The 21,349-nt window shown below is 44.2% G+C and overlaps 1 protein-coding gene across 8 annotated transcripts in view; it reads left to right on the top strand.

Moving 5' to 3' along the window:
* Positions 1-21,349, top strand: part of LPP (LIM domain containing preferred translocation partner in lipoma) — a 301,297-nt gene that overhangs the window by 113,351 nt on the left and 166,597 nt on the right. The gene's annotated exons all lie outside the window — the stretch shown is intronic.

Here is a 21,349-nt window from a genome sequence, read left to right as displayed (position 1 = left end):
TACTGGAGGGCAGAAGCGTACCTGCTCTCCTTAGAGCCACCTGTGAGCTTTGGGGGCGTTTTATTGCCTTTTGGTCATCATTGGCAGGAGGCTCACATGAGCAGCGAGGGTCAGCCGTGCTCTGGGGGTGTGTTGTGTGTGTTCTCAGTACCAAACTAACAGGAGATGATGTGATTTAGCTGCAGTGGAAACAAAGCCGGTTGTCTTGCAAGCGGTGTGAGCTGTGCATGCAGATCGCTGCTGCATCCTGCATAAAGCATGGGAATATGTTGCCATTTGTTCATTTTGAGGCTGAACTGGGTCCTGTGCATCCCAAAGTTTTTCCAGCACGACCTGCTGGTTTCTGCATCTGACTTTGCCACCAGCTGATAAAATCATTGATGCTCTGGGGAAGAGGCAGCATCTCAGCGATAGGACAAGAAAATAGGCTGAGAAATGCTCAGACCCTCTTCTGCTCCCATCGTGGACTGAGCTTGCAGAGCTGAAAAACGTTGTGGGAATAAAGTGGAATACTGTTGCTGTGGCAAATCATTCTGACTGCCTAAGCACAGCCCCCACGTTGGTGCTTGTTTTTTACAGAAAGCTTTTTTGAAATGAGCATTATAAAGTTTTAAAGCCCTTCTAAATCCTTCCTCTCCTTCTATGTGTTTCTTGTGCTGAATGAAGTGAAGCAGATGAAGCAATGCTTTATTCATTAGTGTCAGAACTGCATCATCCACAGGCACTTGCAGAATACAGCCAAGGAAAATGAAGTTCCAGGCCTCTTATTGGTTTGCTATCTATTCCACAAGAGCATTTAAAGGACAAACTGAGCCCCAAAGCCTTCAGAACACGCGGGAACTGGGGGCTCCCTCACTAAGGGGAGGTTTCTCACCAGGGGGCTGTTGAGAACCAGTTTGGAGCTGCCTTTCGGAAGTCTCCATTGATTTCTCTCTAACAACATCCTCCTCCCTGGTGGTTAAGAGCCGAGTGAAACCAATTTGAAAGTAATGGTGGTTCTCATTTGTTTGAATTGCCCTGAACAGGCCAAGCTGTGCTGAAACTGTGCTCCATAGCTTGTGACATGTCAGTGCTGCTTAGATGGGACCCTTCGTGTGGGCATCCCTTTCTGGTGCCCTTCTACCTCTTTGCATTGGTTCTTCTCTTACCACTTAAGTGTAGGGTTAAATGGAGGCGCAGTGTTTTGGCGGGTGCCCACAGCTCTGTGACCTATTTCAGTGCTTGTCATGATGGCAGGTGTCAATAAAGCACCTCTGCGTGGGCCCTACTGTTGTGGTTGCACTCATCTCACCAGAAGTGACTGCTTGGGCTGGACTGTGGTTCTGAGTCTGCTTTTGTGTTGGTTTTTTGTTGTTGGAGACAAACAAGGAGGTCTGCTCTTCTGGCTTTGCTCTCAGGATGAACATTATCTGCTTTTGAAATACCCCCTCTGATAATGGCACTGGGAGAAATGCAACAGAAAAGAGATGCATAAAGACCATTATTGAACCAGTATACTTATCTGTAGTTCGCAAAATGTCAAATCAAGCCACCAGGTTTTATTAACAATTCTGACCGTGTTTTGTTAGAATTACAAATATTAAACTTTCAGAAGGCTTTGGAACATATTGCCACTTATTTGGGAACTGCTTGAAGTAATACGCAGCCTCGTTTTTCATTCTGGTGAGTGAGCTTGTATTTTCTTTGTTATTTGGTATCATAAAGCAAACACTGCTCCTCAGCAGGTAGGTTTTTCTTTTTTGTTTTGTTCTGCCATGCCTATTTTTTCTCTCTCTCTCTTTCTTTTCCTCCTGTCTGTCCTTTCAAGATACTATATTTAATTTTTTTCCACTTCATTATTTCAAACATTGAATAGTGATTCATCTTTGCAGCGGCCTGTTCTGTGAACCACAATAGTTTGGGCAGAATAAAGCAAAAGGGCAAAAAAGGGAAGGGAGGGGAAAAAAAAAAGAAGAGAGACGGATCTGCCATACAGTGGATTGGAAAGAAGCCATCTTTTTATAACTCAGATTGCAAACATCTGTCATTGGCTATATCGAGCCTACTTTTAAAAAGATAATGTTCGTTCTCTATATGGTTCTAAAGGGCGATGGTGCCCAAAGCGAGAGAGCAGTGTTAATGCTGAAATAGCTTGAATTTGAGCAAGCAGCACTTGTCCGTTTTATTTTAATCTATAATTTTAACATCCTCCAGATGCCAGTCTGTTAAATAATAACAATTGTTACATGATAGTTTCAAGTAACTTTTTTTTAATGTTTTTTTGCTCTCTCGATGCAGCTTTTTTATGCTCTGAAAACTGTTACAATACAGGATCATACGTATATTTTTTCCTTTTTCCTGCCTAAAGCTTTTTTTACCCGTCCGGACAGAGTGCAGCTAAGTCAGAGCAACCAATAAATGTCAATTGGATTATATTACAGGTCGGTCTAATAAAGGGTTAGAAGAATGAATGAGCAACTCTTGAAGCCACAGAAGCTGTACTTGTGGCCAAAGAGCAGGCATTTCTGGCAGCAAACACTGCACAGTTACAATTCGGACTAAATATACAAGGCCTGACATGCTTGTCCCTCTGCAAAGCACACCAAGGTGGGTTTGTGCAGGAGTCGAGGATCCATGAGCAGGACCCTGAGTCCTGCAGCTGTGGCTGCCCAGGAGAGTACTGATGCAGAAGGGGATGAGCAGGGATCCAGTCTGGTTCCCAATAAACAGACATCACTACCTTAAAAATTCCCCTTGTCTTCTCGTTTTACAACATGCACATTGGAAGGTCCTAGCCACAGAAGAACAGTTGTGCTCTAGAAGCTTGCACAAGATTTACCCAAACTGTTTCAGGAGCTGTGGAGCACAACGCTGGAGCTATGCATCCAGAAATTCCTTGGCACAGCTCTGTGCCAGGAAGCACCCAGCTCCCTCCAGCTGCTCTGGGTGCTGAGCAGAAGGTGCAGAGAGACCCAGCTCCAGGGAGGAGAATGCTTCCTGCGAGTGGGGACTAACGAAAAGACTCATAGGTCTGCTCCCACTCCAGTCTGTGTGATGATGATGACTCAGGAAAGGTTTTGGTTTAGTCTAGACATGACCAAACCATAATGGGAAGCCTGGCACAAAGGGTTTCCTTCGTAGCATGGTAGAAATCACGCTGACATAAGACCTCAGCTTGTTTTTCTGTTGAGCACTGAATTTATGGGAAATGCCGTGGAGGTAAGGAATTGTAAGAGGAGAGACCTGGATGTCTGGGCCACTTCTGTTAGGAAACCGAAAGATTTGTCCATGGCTTTTCTAGATATAGGTGCAGGCTGGAGGGAAGGGAAAGGGTCTGGCAGGAGTAGGAAAATGCACCATACCAGCCAGCCTTGGACCAGCAATCGTCCCCAGCTTTTTTGCCCTGTGTGCCTCTCGATGTGCTTTGCCAGTCTGAGCTCCAGTTCTCCATCTCAGCCCATTCCCCAGTAGTCTTGTCAGCTGGAACCCTCTGCAGAGGCATAGTGCCAGGCTGTAGCCATCTCAGTGTGTGCTGGGCACACTTTGGGAGTCATGGAGCCTTCCTTGAGACCACAGTGCACCTCTGGTGGAAGCATTTCCTGCTGCTTTCCTCATCCAGAGCAATACGGCTCCGCTCTTTACAGGACCAGGTCACCTCTCAGCTCCACGAGTGTCAGCATGGGCTTCACAACGTGCTGTTGAGTTGTCTAAGGGAATGCGCTAGCCCAAAGCACATTGTGTATTTGCAAAGTTTTTGCAGGAGGGCGAATAGGGATAATAATGGTTCCCAAGCCACTTCTCCGCTAGGGGAAGGAAAGGAGCATTTCTCAATACAGATCCATTAACACTGCTCTGGCTGACAGGCAGCAAAACACAGGAGGTAAAAGTCCATTCTTCTCCCTTCCCAGTCCTATGATTTAAAATGTTTGAACATGCACTTCAGAAGCCGGGGAAGTAAAAGCCCCCAGTTGTGCCTGGAGACTCTGCAAAGGCCACGGCGAGCGGAGGGGCTGCGGAGTGTTAATACAGTCCATCATTTTGTAACGAGCCCAATGTTCTTGTATGAGCCGTGTCAGGCTGTTGTCTGCACGCTGTCTTTGCTGATCATAGTAATCGGGTCATAAGAGAGAGAGAAGTAATAGCGCGTCTCTTAGCAACCAACCCCAGGAGAAAGAGAAAATTACTCAAACAGACTATCCAGCCAGGGAAGTAGAAAGATGAAATTTTCTGAAAGTCTGCTGGAAAGTGCTCAGGGACATAATTCTTTTATGTGTGAGATCCTTACAGGCTGAATCCAATGATATCAGGCACTTTTTATTTTTTTTTTCCTGTCGTCTTCCTGGTAAACTTTTATTTTTAATTGGCCTTAGAAAAAAAACAAAGGGAAAAAGCCTCCGAAACAGAGACATTTGGAAAAAGAAGTAGCAGATTTATGTATTATGTTTAACAATGGCAGGGAGAAGGCAGCGGGGGGAGGTCGACGCGTCTCAGGCAGGAGTTGATGGGAGCATCTTATCTGCAGGAGCGCTCTGCGTGTTTCCCAAGTCAGTGCTGGCCAAGGCACGCTGCTCTACCACCCAGCTCCACAGTGGCATGTGCAAAACAAACTTGTGGGGTCGGTGTCATGGCTTGTGTGTCCTCCCAGCAGCCATGCTGTGACGGAAGGGTCCCATCATCAGTAGCTGTAAGAATAAAATGGAGTGCTTGCAGGATGGAGAGAGAACCTCATGCGCTCGTGTCTTGTGTTTTTAAAAGATTTTTATGGGGTGTATGGGATGTGCCACTGTGCTGGGAGAGAGCTCTGTGTCTAGGATGGCCTTCTTGGCCCTGCCAAACAACAGCATAAATCCGTGTGTGTTTAGTGGTGAGGTTAAGATGGTCAAATCTCTTCCAGTTTTGCAGTTGCATCATTAAAACTAATGAGGGGAGAAAATGTTTCAGAAATCCTGGCTTAATTCCTGGCTCAGAGGAGGCATGCAGAAGCTGTTGCACGTGTAGAAGAGAGCAGATACCTTTTGTGACTCATCCAGCCACCAGTCTGTGCCTTTCCTATGCTTTTGTCTGCTTTTGGACCCCAAGACTTGTCCAGGTTGTGCATGGGGATCTGCTCACCCCTGTGTGGGATTGGATTCCAGTAGTAGGTTAACTTGCAGATTGGTGCAGTTTGATGAACACTGCAGACATTCCCCCAGATCAGGGTCCTGGGCAGTCAGGTGATGGTTTGGGACAGCTGTGGTTGTGCTGCTGTTGGTAATGACTTTGCTCAAGCACACATGTGGGAGCTCTGGCTCAGCCTATGTGTTGTATTGCAGACATGTTGCAGGAGAGAACTGCTGAAGTTTCCTGAGATGGGGCTGACTTCAGCATCTTATCCTGAAAATAATCAGTAGGAGAGAAAGGAGAAAAAAGCAACCTTGCAGCTGTACAGAATTAATAGCTTAGGAGTAACTTCTACTGCTGTCAGGGAAAAGTGAGATAAGGAACAATATTAATTGTAACCACTCGCAAGCAGATCTTAGAGGTTGCTGCTTTGCTGTCTTGTCACGAAGAAGAAAGACTTTCTTCCTTAAAAGTTTAGTAATTGAAGAGTTTCCTTTGCTATTTTTGGGAGTGCCAGTAAGCATTGTTTCCTGGAAATTTTCCCCCAACTCTATAAATACCATCGGGGGCTTGCAACGGTGACTAGTTTGGGAAGTCAACACCATGCACTTCCTCAACACAGTTAAGCAGCCCCGCAGGCAGAGAGCTCAACTTCTGCAAAATGATTAATTCTCTATTGGCTTTTAGAACTGCTGTGCAATTAAACTCATTGAAAACGGACTCCCTGTTGCTTAGGCTTACCCTGTGTATTGTCAGAGTTGAAGGGATGGAGGTCTGCTGGAGGATGAAACGAGGCGTAGGCCTCAGAACTCGTGGTAAATGGTGGTTCTTCTCAGTAATGGGCTCATCAAATGGCCCCAGGTGACAAACAGACAAAATGTTCCTGATAACCACCTTTCACTGTCCTGGGACTGAGATTCTCATAGATCTTGATTTTGTAATTGAGTCCTTGTGCTTTTTGACACCACTGTTTGCACCGATTTTTTGTGCTCTGTTTGGGCACAAACCGAGCCATTTTGTAATTCCTTGTGTGGTGCCCAAGGGAACACAGGGCCTAAATTCATTCTGCAAGCGTAGAAGGAAAATTGCATTGGGAGCTCAGGTTTGACACAGCTGTCTTACGTAAAAATGAATTTATACAGACAAGGGAACACATGAAAAAAGCATGACCCAGGTAAAATCACAGCTGGCCTGCATCTCTTCCACTGTCAACATGGATGTGAGACCACACAGTCGTAACAGGTAATGTATGAGGTGCTACAGTATGTTCGTCTCCTGCTTAATCCATTCAATGAGGCTCTTTATTCTTATGCCTTAAGTTTGGATTAAATTCATTTGATCCCATTTTCCCTGCCAACAGTGGTCCTGCAGAATGTAAGCCTGTAATCCTCCTCTACAGCAGAAAAGGCTGTTGGATTTATAATGTGGGAATGCTTGACTGACTTCTCCTAACACATCAGCACTCAGTGTGTGTTTGTAGGAGCAAGATGTGTCCCTCGATAGGGGGAAATGACCCCCCAGAAGCAGGAGGTTGGAATGGTGGGTCTCCAGCCATCGCATCTCTAAGTTTTGTTGAATTGCTCGCTTCCCTCATTAGGGACAAGAGTCTTTTAGAGGAAATGATTGGTTTGGCTGAGCCTGAATACTCCGATATTTAAAATACTTCTCCATGCCTGTAAACTGCCCTCGTTGGCCAGACAGAAAAGGCTTCAAACTTGGCAGCTGACCCAAGGTGAGAGCTGTGATGCATGATTACAGCTGAGCTCTTTCTTCCCTACAGTCACTGTTAGGCTTCTTGAATAACTGCTGAACCACTGCACCCCTCTTCTGTGTATTTGGTGCTTTCCTGACGCGTTCCTGAGGCAAACTAATGGTGGGTCCATTTTCCTTATTCCTCACATGGGAAGACTATTATCTTCTCTCTTCTCATGTGACAGTGCTCACTCTCAAGCTTGGCGTTCCCTGCTCGCATGTGTCTAAAAGTGCTCTTGGTAATTATCCCTTTTGCCCCGTCAGGAATGTGTTGTGTAACTGTGGTGGGGAAATAAATAAAAGAGAAAAATTTAGCAGCGCAGTGACTATTTTGAGCGATGAGCTTTGGGCTGTCGCATTGGTTTTACCCATAGATACGGCATGTCCAGTACCTCCTGTAAGCTGACCGACCCTCATGGCACAGGATGGGTCTCCAGAGCAAGAATATTCCATTTTAAGAACCAGTCAAATAAGGCATGGGGTTGTGTTTGTTGTACACTGCCAACTGTTCGGAAACTAAAATGCTATGAATTCCACCTGTGAAACTGGAGGCGGAGGGAACGCAGGTTGGAAAATCAGGGCCTAAATGTCAAGACCGAAAGGTCACATTTTGGCGGTCGAAAAGCTCAGTTGTCACCACAAACATGGGTCTTCTGGACAGGAATTGTGAGGCTCCGTTTATTTAATCCCTGTGTACCTGCCCCAATATGCTCAGTTCACGCTGCATCCAGAGATGTTTTGCTACCGAATTTGCCCAGCAAAGTGGCTCTGATCTTGGCAGTCGAAGTCTCCCTTTCTCATTTATTTTTCTCCTCCTTTCTTGCTGTGAGCACTGATGAAGGTTCTGGGAACTTGGTCTGTCACTGGGATGGAGCTTTCTCTTGTAGCAGTTTTGGCTTTGTCATGCCCACAGCAATGAAAGCTCTTTGAGAGGAGCCATAAAACTCATGAGGCATCAGAGACAGCAGGAAGATGCTTCACATATAAATAAGCATTTAATTGCAAAACCTTTTGGCTACTTAGAAAAATGATTAGTCAAGTCCGTTGGAAGGCAGAGAGTTTCTATTTGTGGGGATGAGGGAAGGTTTGATCACCTCAGAGTTCTTAACCTTTTCGTTTTCTTCTCTCATGCAAACCGTAAATGATTAAAATGGAGGTGCATTTTAAGTAAAGATCTCTGAAGAGATCTTGGAGCATTCTGTGCTTCCCCTCTGTTAATTGTTTTATATGGAATAATCGCAGTTTGCAAGTGGCTGATAAATCACAAAGCATTTCTTTGTGAGCCCCAAAATTTCAGCATGGTTTTTTGATAACCAAGTCTTGTGTTTTATTGTCTCTTGCTCAGCAGTGCTACAGGTGACGTTTCCTTCAGGCACACGAGCAGCCCAGTTGCTGCAGAGTTTGGTCAGCAGTGGCTCCTCCGAGTGGTTTTCCATAAATGCAGCTGTCTGGACCTTGTGAATAAGTTTGTTATTTATGCTCAAAGACAAACTAACTGAAGCCAGGTCCTCTTTGTCAGGGCTGGCCCAGTACAGCTGAGAAAAGGCACTGCCTGCAAGGAGAAAACACTTTCAGCTTTAGCCAGTTCCAGTTCATTGGGGTTAATCTGCATTGGGATAGAGATGAAGTACTTCAACAGTGGGCTTATTTTAATGGGGGAAAAATTTGTAAAAGACCTTTAAGATCATTTAGTCCCACTGTCCACCTAACACCAATATTACCCTCTAACCCATGTTCCTTTGTACCACATCTCCATGGTTATTTAACACCTCCAGGGATGGTGGCTCCCACACATCCCAGGGCAGCCTGTGCCAATGCCTCCCCACACCTTCTGAGAATATTTTATTCCAAATATCCAGCCTGCTCTGCACTGAGCTTCTCAGATCTTGTAAGCAGTAGTAGTTAGGACATACATAGGCTAGTGTGTTTACATTGCCCAGATGGAATACACTTGGTGCTGGGGGTTTAGGTTGTTGCACTAAGGTTTCACCTGGTCTGTATCCCATCAGTTCAACGTGTTCTTCCTCAACACTAGGACCTGATGAACCAGGCACATCTCCACAGGCTTCATTGACACGCTGCCTGCTGACGGTCATGTCGTCAGTCTCCCCGAGAAGTTCTAAGTAAACAGCCCTGTCTGGGATCAGCAGATCATCTTCGTGGCATTTCTCGTCATCTCAACAATAATTCATTAAACATTTAACAATTCTTTTGCTGTGTAGGAGAAAAAAAAGAGAGTTGGCACCTTCCTTTAAAGATTCTGCCTTTTGTATTGTTTGGTGGTTTCTGTTTTCTTTTGGAGCTTTTTTGTTTTATTATTATTATCATTTTATTTTGAAGGAAATCAAGTTGATAAACTGAAAGAAAACCATGTTATTACAAAAGCTTGAGTGCTTCTGAGAACATTTAAAACAAGGATGACTAGAATTGACCTTTCCATCCTGGAGCGAACTTTGAGTGTGTTCTCCCTTTGGCATTTCTAATGATAGACTTTCCATCTGGTCTTTGCTTAAAAGCTAAGATGCAGCTTGAGTTTTTTCACATTTAAACTGTGCATACTCTAAAATTAATCCTCTTGATCATTTCACTTCAGGGAGGGAGTACAGAAAGACTGGGAATGTTTGCTTGTTTTTAGCAACTCCATTCAGGCCTTCTAGCAGCAGATTCCTATTGTATGAAATGAAATCATTTTTGCTTTGGGGGAACCCTGGATTCTCCTCTGCTTGAGTTTGGAGAGATTATTCCTCTTATAGGAGAATTTAAGAGATGGCAGGGATCCTGCTGGGCTGCATGGAGTGGATCAGTGGAGGGGATTTGTGGTCCTGTTATCACTGGTAATGCTGTCATTTCTATCAGGCAGATTTCCTGGGTCCCACTTTCTCATTCCTGGAGGTTAAGACAGATGTCGTTGCTCTGGATGTTCTCCCTCCTTCCTCCTTTATCCCAGCTTTTACTGCTTTGGTCAGTCTGGGTTGGTGTCCTGGCTGTGTCTCCTCCAGCTCATCATGTATCCCCAGCTGCTCTCTGGCAGGGTGGCAAGAGAATCATAGTATCATCAAGGCTGGAAAAGACCACTAAGATCATTTAGTCCAGTCATCAACCTGTCACCACCACACTCACTAACCCATGTCCTTCAAGAAGCAGAAAGACCTCTGGCTCTGTGCAAGCACTGCTTTGCAACAGCTGAAACATCGCTGTCTTATCAGTGATATTCTCATCAAAAATCCAAAGCATGGTATCATATGAGCCTGCATGGAGAAAATTGACTCTATTCCAGTCCAAACCGCAAAACCCATACTGATTCTCCACAGCTGAATGTACAAGAGTGACATCCCAGTAAACGAATGCTTTGGGGAAGAACTGGGAATCTCCAGGGATGAACCAGAGCAGCCATTCAGCCTCATTTCAGCAGAGGCTTTGGGGAAAGTACATAAACTGATTGTTTTGCCTAGCAAAGCATTTCAAAGAGTGCCCAATTTGATACATGCTTTGTAAGGCCCCATGGGACGTCCCATTTAAGCATGTGCTTGAACCCATGTGTGTAACTGAGTCTATGCTGCACGTGAGCACGTGCAAGTGGAACATTTCTCTGGGTCACGTGTAGGGACTTCAGACATCAGATTTGTTCTTTCCATGCTCTGAAGCTGGTTGTTACCAAATGTGTTCTCTTCCTTCTTCCCCCTGCCCCCCTCCTCACCCTTCTATTCAACCAAGTTCTCAAAAATACATGTAAGTGGGAGATTACTGGTGAGACATCCATTCCTCAAGTGTTGTTCCGGTGGGAACAGCAGAAAGGAAGCCTATTAGCAAAGCTATTTTCCTATCAGAACTTCATAGGGAGTGTGTGCAGAAAGCATATGTTTTGTGAGATTCAGGAGGAGCAGAGGTTGCTTGGGGTTCTTGGCAGAGAGATGCTGTGCTGAGGGGTTTGGTGTTTTGCTGCAGGTACTTTGGTGACCAAAACTATTAAAACAATGGGAGGGAGAAAGGATGTTGCAAATAATGGAAGAGAACAATTCTGGCACACGTAGCTTCCTCTTCTTAAAGCTGCTTTCCCCTTGAGGCAATATATCTTGCGTCTTATGGGAAGGAAATCTTACGGTATAAAAGGAAGTCTAAACTGTTTACTCATGATTTTCGAAGCATAGAAGTGTATTTCTTTTATGAAGAGATAATATAGGTCCAGTTCCCGTATTTTAGGGAAGCTTTTTTTTCTTTATTTTTAAGATGAATCTCCAGAAATAGAACTATGGGGATAGTTTCTTTAACATAATATTTGCATGTGACTTATGTTAATATTTCTAGAAGCCTGGGGGATGTAGGCTCAGCAAAGTGGAGGTGTTTGGAGTTGGTGCCTTTAGCACGTCCTGCTTGGCACACAGGGCACTGAAAGGCAGCTATGAGTTCATAGGGATGTCTTAATGCACAAAGCTGTCTTATAATACCCTCTGTGTCATGCTGAAATGCAGGGTTCATACAGAAGTTTGCAGCCTTTTTTCCCCTCTTCAGGGTTCTTCTTTCTTCCTGTTCCCCTCCCATTAAAATACAGGCACGGAGAGAGAAAGCGGTGGTGATTTTCTATGATTCACACAAATGGTGAAGTACAGATATCTGCAGTGAGCTGAGCAGGGATATTTTGTGCAAACCCCAGAGGAAAAGCAGCAAGCAAAAAACAGAGGGGGAATGAAGAAGCTGTACCAATGCAACTGACTGCATCACCCAGAATCCTTCAGAAGAATTTCTGCATTTTCTGCAGAGTACATAATTGAAGGAGAATTTTTGATAAAGACTAAATTGTGTACGGGCATGAAAAATTCAGCAGGGAATTTAAGCCATTTCCAAACCACATGAAACATTAAACATTTCACTCAAGAATAGCTTGAAGATGGCATGCATCATCCCAGGCTTTAAGCAGTCATCTGATTTTTCTTTTGCAACTGTTAAATATATAGTAAAGGGGAGCCAAAGTAGATTTTATCTTCTTTCTCCGGATAAGTGTAGAATTATTGCTTTGGAAAATTTTTCTGGCTGACCTGAAGCACACCTTAGTTTTCCCATCTTGGCCAGGTGATCTTTGCTTCAGCGTTTCCAGAAGTGAAGGTAGATATTAACGCTGAGATCACAGCATGCTGTTCTGTGCTGGTGCTCACATCCAGCCTTGGGCTCTCATCTGATGGCTCTCAAAGCAGCCATCTAAATCCACCGGAATTAAAGATTTTAATCAAGAGAGATGCTAATCACCATGACATGATGTGATAGATATGTGACCTGATAAGGGTTTAGAGTAATTCCATCAGTCTCTTGGAAACAGAGAGCACTGTTTCTTAAGTGATCTTCCACAGCCACATCTAAGCTTTGCCTAGATGTGGTATTGGATTATAAAGCTTTGTTATGTTAGCGTTTTCAGATACAAAATACATCGAATCTACGTTCTGTAGATTAATATTGGCTGATTTCAGATAATTCTTAAACATGTTTTTGATTACTTCACATTTTCTTTGCAGCCCCAGTACCTAAAAGCTCTGTTTTCTCATTAAATAAGGTATTCCTCACTGAGGTGTCTTTCATCAAAGAAACCAACTATGATTATTTAATTCCTCTAGGACAGAGCTTTTGAAAGAACTACATGAAACTGTAAGGCAGTCAATTGGAAGACTCTTGTTCTCTGAGCGCACACTCAAACAATATATCCTTTTCAATTGTTTTCTTAGAGGTTACGAATAACTTTGGATTTGGAATAAAGAATCAGTCTTCAGTCTGAAAAAGAATGGATTTGTGCTTTCCTGCAGTAAGACTGGGATAGAAAGAAAACGATGAGAAATTCCTCATCTAACTCAATTTAATTCTTTGTCCAGAGTTGTCCAGGTTGCAGCTCTAAGGGAAAACCGGATCTCAGAGTGGAGATCCCAGAAGTCCAGCCTTGAAGCTTGAGCAGTTTGTTACTATGGCTTATCTTTCTTTTTTTCCCCACAACATCTTCTACAAGAATACAATCTCTGGCCTTTCCAAGAAAACCACAATCTGTGCAGAAGATTTTAATTTTCTTTCACATTTTTCCTTTTAACAACGTCCACAAATATTTCAGTAATTCATTTTCTGTATCCTTGGTTATAGATAAAAGTTTTAACTCAAGCTGAAATTAATCTCGCCCAGGTTTCTCTCCACCAGATAATTGACCCTGCTTTTGGTGTGGTGTGTTGCATTGCAAGGGCCCCTTCTTGGTTTCTGCTGTTTCCCCGGGCTGCTGCCAGACCCTAGTTGTTGTTGTCTGGAAGGGGGGCACCTTATGCTCAGCACAGTCACAGCAAAACTGCTTGTGGAATTGCCTGCCTTCTCAGGATGGTCAGAAGTTCAAATAACTGCAATATCATCATCATCTTTGCAGGGAGTGCAAGACGAGAGATGTGTTTCCCCCAAAACCAGTAGAGGTACATACAAAGAGTAGAGTGAGTTAAGGGGGTACTTGGATTTTGTGGGCTATAGAAAACATAAATGTAATTACTTAAAAAGTCAGCTCAGCAAGTTGCTTCCTAACTTAGGGGTCTCTGAGCTGCCAGGAGGCCAGTGTAAGGGAAGCTCAGTTGCTTTGCTGAATTATGCAAAAATGGTAAATTTTAAAGCATTTCTGCTTAGAATATGATGCTAACTGCACATATAAATGTGTATAATAACTTGGAGATGTTGGATAATGTTCACTGGTCAGGAAAGCTTGTGGATCAGTGTTTTAGGGTGAAGTTCACCTCAAAGAAGAGAGCCTGCATCATGTTTTCCCTTCTACTTTCCATGCTATTCAGAAGTACTGTAGAGAAGATGTAAAGCATCTCCTGATACCTCCGTTATTCTTTGTTCTGTCATAATCCCATTTCTTTGCTGTGATCTAGCTAGATCATGTGAGACGTTTACAGCAGATAGCAGCAAAAGGAACCAAACTTCATCCACAAAGACCATCACCACTATATGTAAATATATATGTGAATCTGTATGTATTTATATAGAAATAAGAATCTATATTTATATATGGAGATTTTGAGCGTTAGTTACTTGGAAAGAAGAAAACAGAAATTAATTCTGTTTGTCCAACATTTGATTTTATCTGGCGTAATCTTCAAGGATTAAGGATGTAGCTTTATATGCAAGCGTTATACTTGGTGAATGAGAAAGAAAACTATAGCATGAAGAAAATCTAGATAGCTTTTCTGTTTCCCAATAGCATTGATTAATTGCAACAGAAGAAAGAAAGCAAGCCCATGCTGTTCATATTGCTGGAAACAGTGACATATCTGATAAAGACATGTGTTCTGCTTTAGTCTGGAAGTGTGGATGTTTCTAAGAGTTACACATGGACAGGAGGAACTGCAAGAGCCAGTTTGGAAATCAGCTTACATTTTCTGGTTCAGTTTATCTATGAGAGCTGTGCATGCAATTTTCACTGGGTGGTTCTGTTCCAATCTACCAAGGCAGCCAGCAGGCTCTGAGAAGAGGATGCCTTGCAGGAAGGTGGACCCTGCCATTGAAGGAGGTGGTCCAGCTGCCGCAGGGGTTTTGTTGTCTCTCTCTATTGCATGCTGGGCTGGCAGGATGGATCCAGCTCTTCCAGATGTCATGCAGCATGGGCCACTGCTGGCTCTGACATTCAAGCCAAGGCAGCAGCACATTGAGTTTCCTCTGACAGTCACCCTCAAAGTGGGAAAACAACACACAACAAAACAAAAGCAATTAGAAGCAAAAGATAAGTCTGAGATTGCTTAAAAACTGTTGGCGTTAGTCTCTGAAGCTGGAGGAAGTCCCCTGGCAGTCAGGAGCTCTGGGAGATGGTTTTCCTGATCTGTGCAGTGTTTTCTGTGTCATCACTCAGCACAGGGAGGGCTTGGTTGGTGATAAGAAAGGATTCTGTCCCCATCTTCCTCTACTGGGAGAAAGCTATGATGACCTGTGGTGCTTTGTGTCGAAAAAAAAATAAGAATTGTTTTTGTTATAGCATGTCACAACAGCCAGAGAGAGAGCAATCTACAGCCAGTGATATAACTCATTTTTAGAACTCCTTCACAACAGCCTCCTTTAGTAAATAAATGCCTTTGTCAACTCTCGTCAGGAGCTCTTAGCGATGAACAAATGAGTTTAACACCATAATCTAATAAACAAACAGATAACCATTTTCGGTTTTGTTCTGAGTAATACCACACTTCTCTTGCTGAGCTGCTTCATGGAGCTTTGGCTCTTTGGAAGCAAAGGGTGTATGTGGGAATGTGATGTGATTCTCATCTGGGGATGGGGTTTGCTCTTCTGACTTAGATGCCCTGATCTCCAGCATATTTCCAGTTGTTTGTGTTGAAATCTTTCCATCTCAGCAGGATGTTTTCTGTCATTTTCTAAAATCATTTGGAACTACTTTTGCCTCTGTTTATTTGACCTGAGCAGCTGCAGCTCAAAGTGGGGTCTCATCATACTAATTACTGCGCAGACCAAGTCAGGCTCTCCTTCCACATACACTTGGTGGAGAGAAGAGGCAAAGGAAGGCTATGCATGCTCACGGCACAGTGGGGTTAAAGTGATATGTCCAAAATCTGTAGCAAAGAATGGCGCTCAATCCATCTCAATGGATTGATTCCATTCAGACACAGTACTCCAGGTGCCGTGGGCTGTTTCTTGCAGAGACTCAGTAAGCTTTATCAAAGGATAGGGTTATTTTTCCTTGGAGCTTGTCTCTGACGGCTGGCAGACCTCTTCTCCACACAGACAGCAGTGTGACAGGGATATCTGCTGGGTGTTAATATCTGAGTGGGAGCAGAATGGCTTCATTTGCATGGGGTTCGGAAGATGTGGGGTTGAGGTAAGCAAAATCTCTCATCTCTATTGCAAAGAGGTTGACGTGAGACGTTAGCTAGAATGCTTCATCACCACAGTCATCCAGAAAAAATAAGTAGAAGAACCAAAATGCAGCGTTGTTCGATACTTAGCGCTGCATATTGTAAGATCACTGTGTGTAGGATGTGGATAGAGGAATGTTAACTAGCTTTTTCCCAACTCTATGAGCACTGGGAGCACAGAGGCCTTGGGACATCACTTGCCTTTTGCTGGGCAGGGTTCATGGACAAGCCCAGGTAACCACATCAAACAAGAGATGTTTTCACAATGGGCATCCAGCGTGGCGAAGCAGCTGAAGTTTTGCATAAGTTGGGGAACTGAGCCCTCGTTTCCTATTTGTGAACTAATTACTGCCTTTGTGGGTATTTGCGAGGGAGGTCAATGAGTTCTAACGTGAACCAGAAATGGGGGGGGATTTTCCCCAACGGTGAAACCTTCCAGGCCATGCCCAGGGCTCCAGCTTTGGTTCCAGTAGTGGACATGATGCTGATAAACTGCTATTACCTCTGAGAGGTGGATAAAACAGCTTTGGTGCTCCCGTCCCTGCTCAGATCCAAACATCAACGTGGCTGTGTTTGGATCTCCGTGCTGGCACTCGCCCATGCGTTCCTCCGTCCCCACCTGCAAGCTCTAGTGATTCTTTTCTGGCTTCATTACGGCTGGAAGAAATCCAAAGCGATTCCAGCAGAGCTATTTTGGGTTTGAGTTCGTAGGAGGAATTGTACCTGGAGGTTTTGAGTTAATCGCACGGTCATTTTTCCTCTGTATATTTAAACACAGAAGTTAATTAACATTCGAAAGTTTCGCAGGCTGCTTCTTTTCATTATCTCAGCAAGCTTCAGTAAAGGGCTGCGTGACGGGAGGCTGATAGCCACGCTGAAGTGGTGCAGATGGGAGGAATGCTGGGGAATTGGTTCTGGCTCATCCCAAGGGTTGGGCAGTTGGGCGAGGGGATGGAGGTTGAGGTGAGGAACATGAGCCGCCGCAGTACACGTAGCCAACTGACTTACCGTGTAGTAAACAAAATTAGCAGATGATTGTTGGCGTGTGTTTTTTTGTTTGAGGAGAATATTTTAAGCAGGACTGCGATTCATAGTCCTGAACTGTAGGGGACTAATGTTCCTGTTCTCCAGCTGGGAGAAACTAATTCAACATCTTGTGTTGTAAACACTCACTCATTTTAACTGATTACACCTCCAATGTTCCTCAAATCACTAAAATTACTAATTGCTATTCCTTACACATCAGAGAGTGAATCCTGAATAATTAACCCCAAATAAAATTAGATGAATTGGCCCTTTTAATTAGAATCCCTGCTGCTGTTTGTTCTGAGCTTCCTTTTCTTACCGTTAAGAGACTTTTAGAATGATTAAAACTGTTTAAGACTTAAACAGCCAGTGACCTTTTAATACAATATAAATCCATAAAAGCAATATTTCAGCTTGCAGGTGGGGAAGTAAATTTTTAGTGCAACTACGTGACAGATTCAGTATTCGTTTTTTAATGCTGAGAGTAAGATTAGCTGGTGGGGGGTGTTATTTTTTTCCTTTTTTTTCCCCTTTTTTTTCCTCCCCCTGCTTATTAAAGTAGTTTAAAAGTCATTCAAATGATAGAATTAGTGATGGGTAAGAAAGGGGTAGTTTAAAACAGTGCTTTGGATTGGCTTTATTTTAGGGATGGGCCATGAATGTGGTGTATGTATAGGTCAGTTGTGTAGCTGCTGTGTCATGGCTTGACCTGCACTGACGTGGTGTCGGTGACCACCCGTGACGTGATCTCACAAAGGATCTGCCATCACAGAGCATCATGTGCACTGTGATAGGTGTTAAATGAAGATGTTAAAAGGAAATGGACATTATGGGCAATGTAATGAGTGAGAGGATGCAAAGTAGGTTGTGTGTTCACACCTGAGAGTCACCAGCCTACGTTTAACTATTGAGCAGTGTCACTTTTGCAAGATGAAATTTTCAGGAGCACTTTGGGATAGGTCAGTATGCTGCAGGACTTTATAGTGGTTGTTGTGGGTGTGGGGAGGAATTCCAGGTGAGCTCAGTCAAATGGATTTCAGCCCAGCGCTAGATGAATTAGGTTCTAAGTGTAAATGTTAATCATTTTACCATGGATCACCCACAAATTGCTACCGTTGGTTTTCTGCAGTAGAAGTTAAATGCTTGACCAGGCAATGGAAAATGACTGCATCTGCTCAGTGCTTTCCAGAAGGCAGTCTGTTTGGATCAGACAACCCATCGTTGTTTGTGATCTGCTCCCTGACTCCAGGGGAGAGCTTGGTTTTTCAGGTGATTCAAACCAATTCTGAACTGTCCACAGAGTCGGCAATGATGATAGAGGGTTGTTTTCATTTGGAGGAAGAAAAATGAAAACCATCTGGGCAATCTTCTTCAGATGTCAGGGATCTGAGAGCACCAGTGTGAATCCTGTTTTGTTGGTTGATAGATGTCGTTAAGTTATTGTTTCAGGGAAAAATATGATGTTTTGCTATTTTGTGTTTCTGAGGGTTTTCCCCCCCAAATGGGAACATGTGAGATCATCTTCATGTCTAGAAGTTTCAAAGCTGCAAATCTTGATGCCTAAACAACTGTGTCAGTCAATGGGGGAGGCAATTACTGTGCTGCAATCCATTTGCTGACTGGCAGATCCGTCTCCCTGAAAACAAAGACTTAAGGCAACGATGCCTGATGATGCTCAAAACCCTGTGTGCTGATGCACTGAGAGGTTTGCCTGTGAGTGAGAAAGGTGCTTGCTGCATCCGACAGGGTGTTTTTCTCAGCTGGTACAGGTACCCAGAGGGCATCGGGAAAACAGCAGTGAAAGTCTATGGGTTTCCATTCAGTCACGTGCACACGTAGTCTTTATTAAAGCTTTGAACAAATATTTAGTTCTGTTTTGTGACAGTGAAATTTTCCATGCAGACCAGGGGACGGCCCCTTGCCCAGGGATCCCATGTGGCAGGTGCTGGAGGGGCTTGAGGATGATGGGTGGTAGTGATACACTCGAGACACTCTGTGGGAGCATGGGTTGTCAGAGGAGATCTTATCCCTCTCCAACTCCCTGACAGGAGGTTTTGATGAGGTTTGGGTCAGTCTCTTCTCCCAGGTAACAGCAATAGAATGAGAAAGATTGACCCCAAGTTGTGCCAAGGGAAGTTCAGGTTGGATATTAGGGAAAATTTCTTCTGCAAAAGAGTGGTGATGCAGTGGCACAGCTGTCAGGGAAGTGGTAGGATCACCATCCCTGGAGGTGTTCAGGAACAGTGGAGATGTGGCAGTGAGGAACGTGGTCAGTGGGCATGGTGGTAGGTAGACAGCTGGACTTGATGATCCTAGAGGGCTTTTCCAACCTTAATGATTCTAGGATTCTGTGACACCACTGAGATGGAGCGTGAGCTTTCTTTAAGATTTTTCCTCCTTTCCTTCCTGAAATGAAGACCTGTTTCTTCCACATGCCATCTAACACTGCACTGTTCAGGACCCGAGTTTTATGGTCTTTGGATGCTTCTTTCTCTGCCTGAGGGAGATTCACAGCAGTGCCAATAATAATACAGTAACAGCTTTCCCTCTTCAGTTTCAGAGAAGTTTCTCCTTGAGCTCATTGGGTTCTATGGCTGCGTGTGGGAACGAGGGGAGTGCAGTGGTGGAATAAATAACTGAAGCTGTGAGGGAGAAGTCCATCTGTTCACAGGAAAAGGCCAAACATCTGCAAGGTCCCCCCAGTTCATTACACATCTGCTTTCTACTCCTGAGCCTGAAACCTTCCCAGCCTCCTTTTAGGGGAGCAGAGCCAGCTGCAGGGCTGGGGTGCGGACAGCCAGCTGCCTCCTGCTCCAAGGAAAGAGTTGTCTTCCAAGCTCTGAAAAAAGGGCTCTTCTCTTTGTTTCTGTCCTTTTGCTCTTTTTCTGAAAGATCTTGCCAATATTTTTTCCTTTGGGAGGAACAGCCCTTCCAAAGGGGCAAAATGATATTTGTTTTGAATTTGTTACAGCAGTTGTTGTTTTCCCTCTCAGCCTTCTGTTTACGCACAAACCCTGCCCTTTCCCCTATCTCATCCCCTTCGCCCCGTTCTCTACCTAGATTTAGGATACTGGAGGGTTGTAATGAAGGAGCGTGGCTTGGCAGGGCTTGGCAGGAAGATGAGTCTTAGGCTTTGGAGCTGGGGCTAACCAGAGAAACATCATCTAAAGTGCCTTCTCAGGGAAGTGCATATCCGCTGGAGTTGAATTTGTTTGCAAAATCGCATTGGTTTGCTGAAGTTTCATTTTCAAAGCAAAGGAAAAAAAGTTTACTTGGAGTTCCAGCATGGCAGCATTTTTAGCACGAAACAGTGAAGTTGATCATTTCAAAATACTTATTCCTTTGTTTTTACTCCGTATTGTATTTCAGATGATTTGAAATAGAAGGCTGGGTTCATTCTAGAGCAAAGAGGAGATACTGCAGATGTCATTGTGCTTTTTTGTTGTGTGTGTGTAAATCGGTCTTGAACTCTATAATTTCACAAGCCGGTAGGTTTCATAGGGTTTTGTGTATTGGAGCAACATGGTTGTCTTAAATTAGTTTTCAATGTGTTGTTTTCAAACTGTCTTGGTGCATCTGTATTTAGGACAATTCTTTCTTAGGGATTCCAGATTTTTTGGTGTGGGTTGTTGTTCTTGCCATGCTCACTTAAAACTGGGAAGAAATTGATTTCCTGGGAAATAAGATCCCTGAAAGTTCTAGAGGGGGTTGGTGCCTTTCAGAGAGTGCCTGGATTTGGGAGGTTTGAAATAGAACAGAAAAGCTTCCCAGGGCTGCAACTCGTTCTTCCCATGGCAGTGAGCTGAAAGGTGCTGCTGGTGCCCATGCCCTGTGAAGCTCAGCCCCGTGCATCCAACAATCCTTTTTGTCAGCCCTATCCAGAGTAAAGAATTGGAACTGCTGCTTGGTCACTGGGGATGGTGCTGGGGATCCAATGGGAGGCAGGAAAATGCTGCATCAAGATGTGGGGGGTCAACAGGGAGTCCATTTCCTCACAGAAAGGGTTAAAACCCTCCAAAAGCCACAACACCAAGACACACGAAATACCACATTTTGATTCACTTACCTTGAACTTCTGTTGCAAATGCACGCAGGAGAACCTGCAGTAAACAGCTCTGCTTGCAGCATGAAGCTTTATGAGAAGGAATAAAAACATAGAAAAGTGGTCCAAATTAGAGGTAACTGCCTCCCCAGGAGCCAAATCCAGTGCTAATGGCAAGCTCTCTGTGTTCCGTCTTTGGGAAGTGCTTTCAGAGCCTGCTGTCCTGCTGCCCATGCTGCTCTGAAGCTCTCTGGGAGAGATCTTTCCTGGCTTCATGGTGTGCTGCTTTGTATTTGCATCTGCACCTTCAGTAGCTTAAGACAAAGCGAGTTTACAGTGGAGATATTTTATGCATCAGTCCCATGTGAAAGGGGGTTGAAAGAGATGGGTGCTTCTGAGTTTGCAACTGGCCCACCGCTTATTTGGCTGTTGTCACTTGAGAAGAGCCTGTGAATTTCCCAGCAGTTCATTGTGTGAAGGTATGAGGTCCCTATGGGAAAGAGAAATGCAAAGAGCGTGGCTGCCTGCCAGCAGCAGAGATGCAGGAGGTGAGATGAAGAACTTCATTTTTAAGCTGGCCAAA

Source organism: Excalfactoria chinensis, chromosome 9, assembly GCF_039878825.1.
Source record: "Excalfactoria chinensis isolate bCotChi1 chromosome 9, bCotChi1.hap2, whole genome shotgun sequence".
NCBI classification, from domain to species: Eukaryota; Metazoa; Chordata; class Aves; order Galliformes; family Phasianidae; genus Excalfactoria; species Excalfactoria chinensis.
This window is presented reverse-complemented; position numbering and strand designations above follow the sequence as displayed.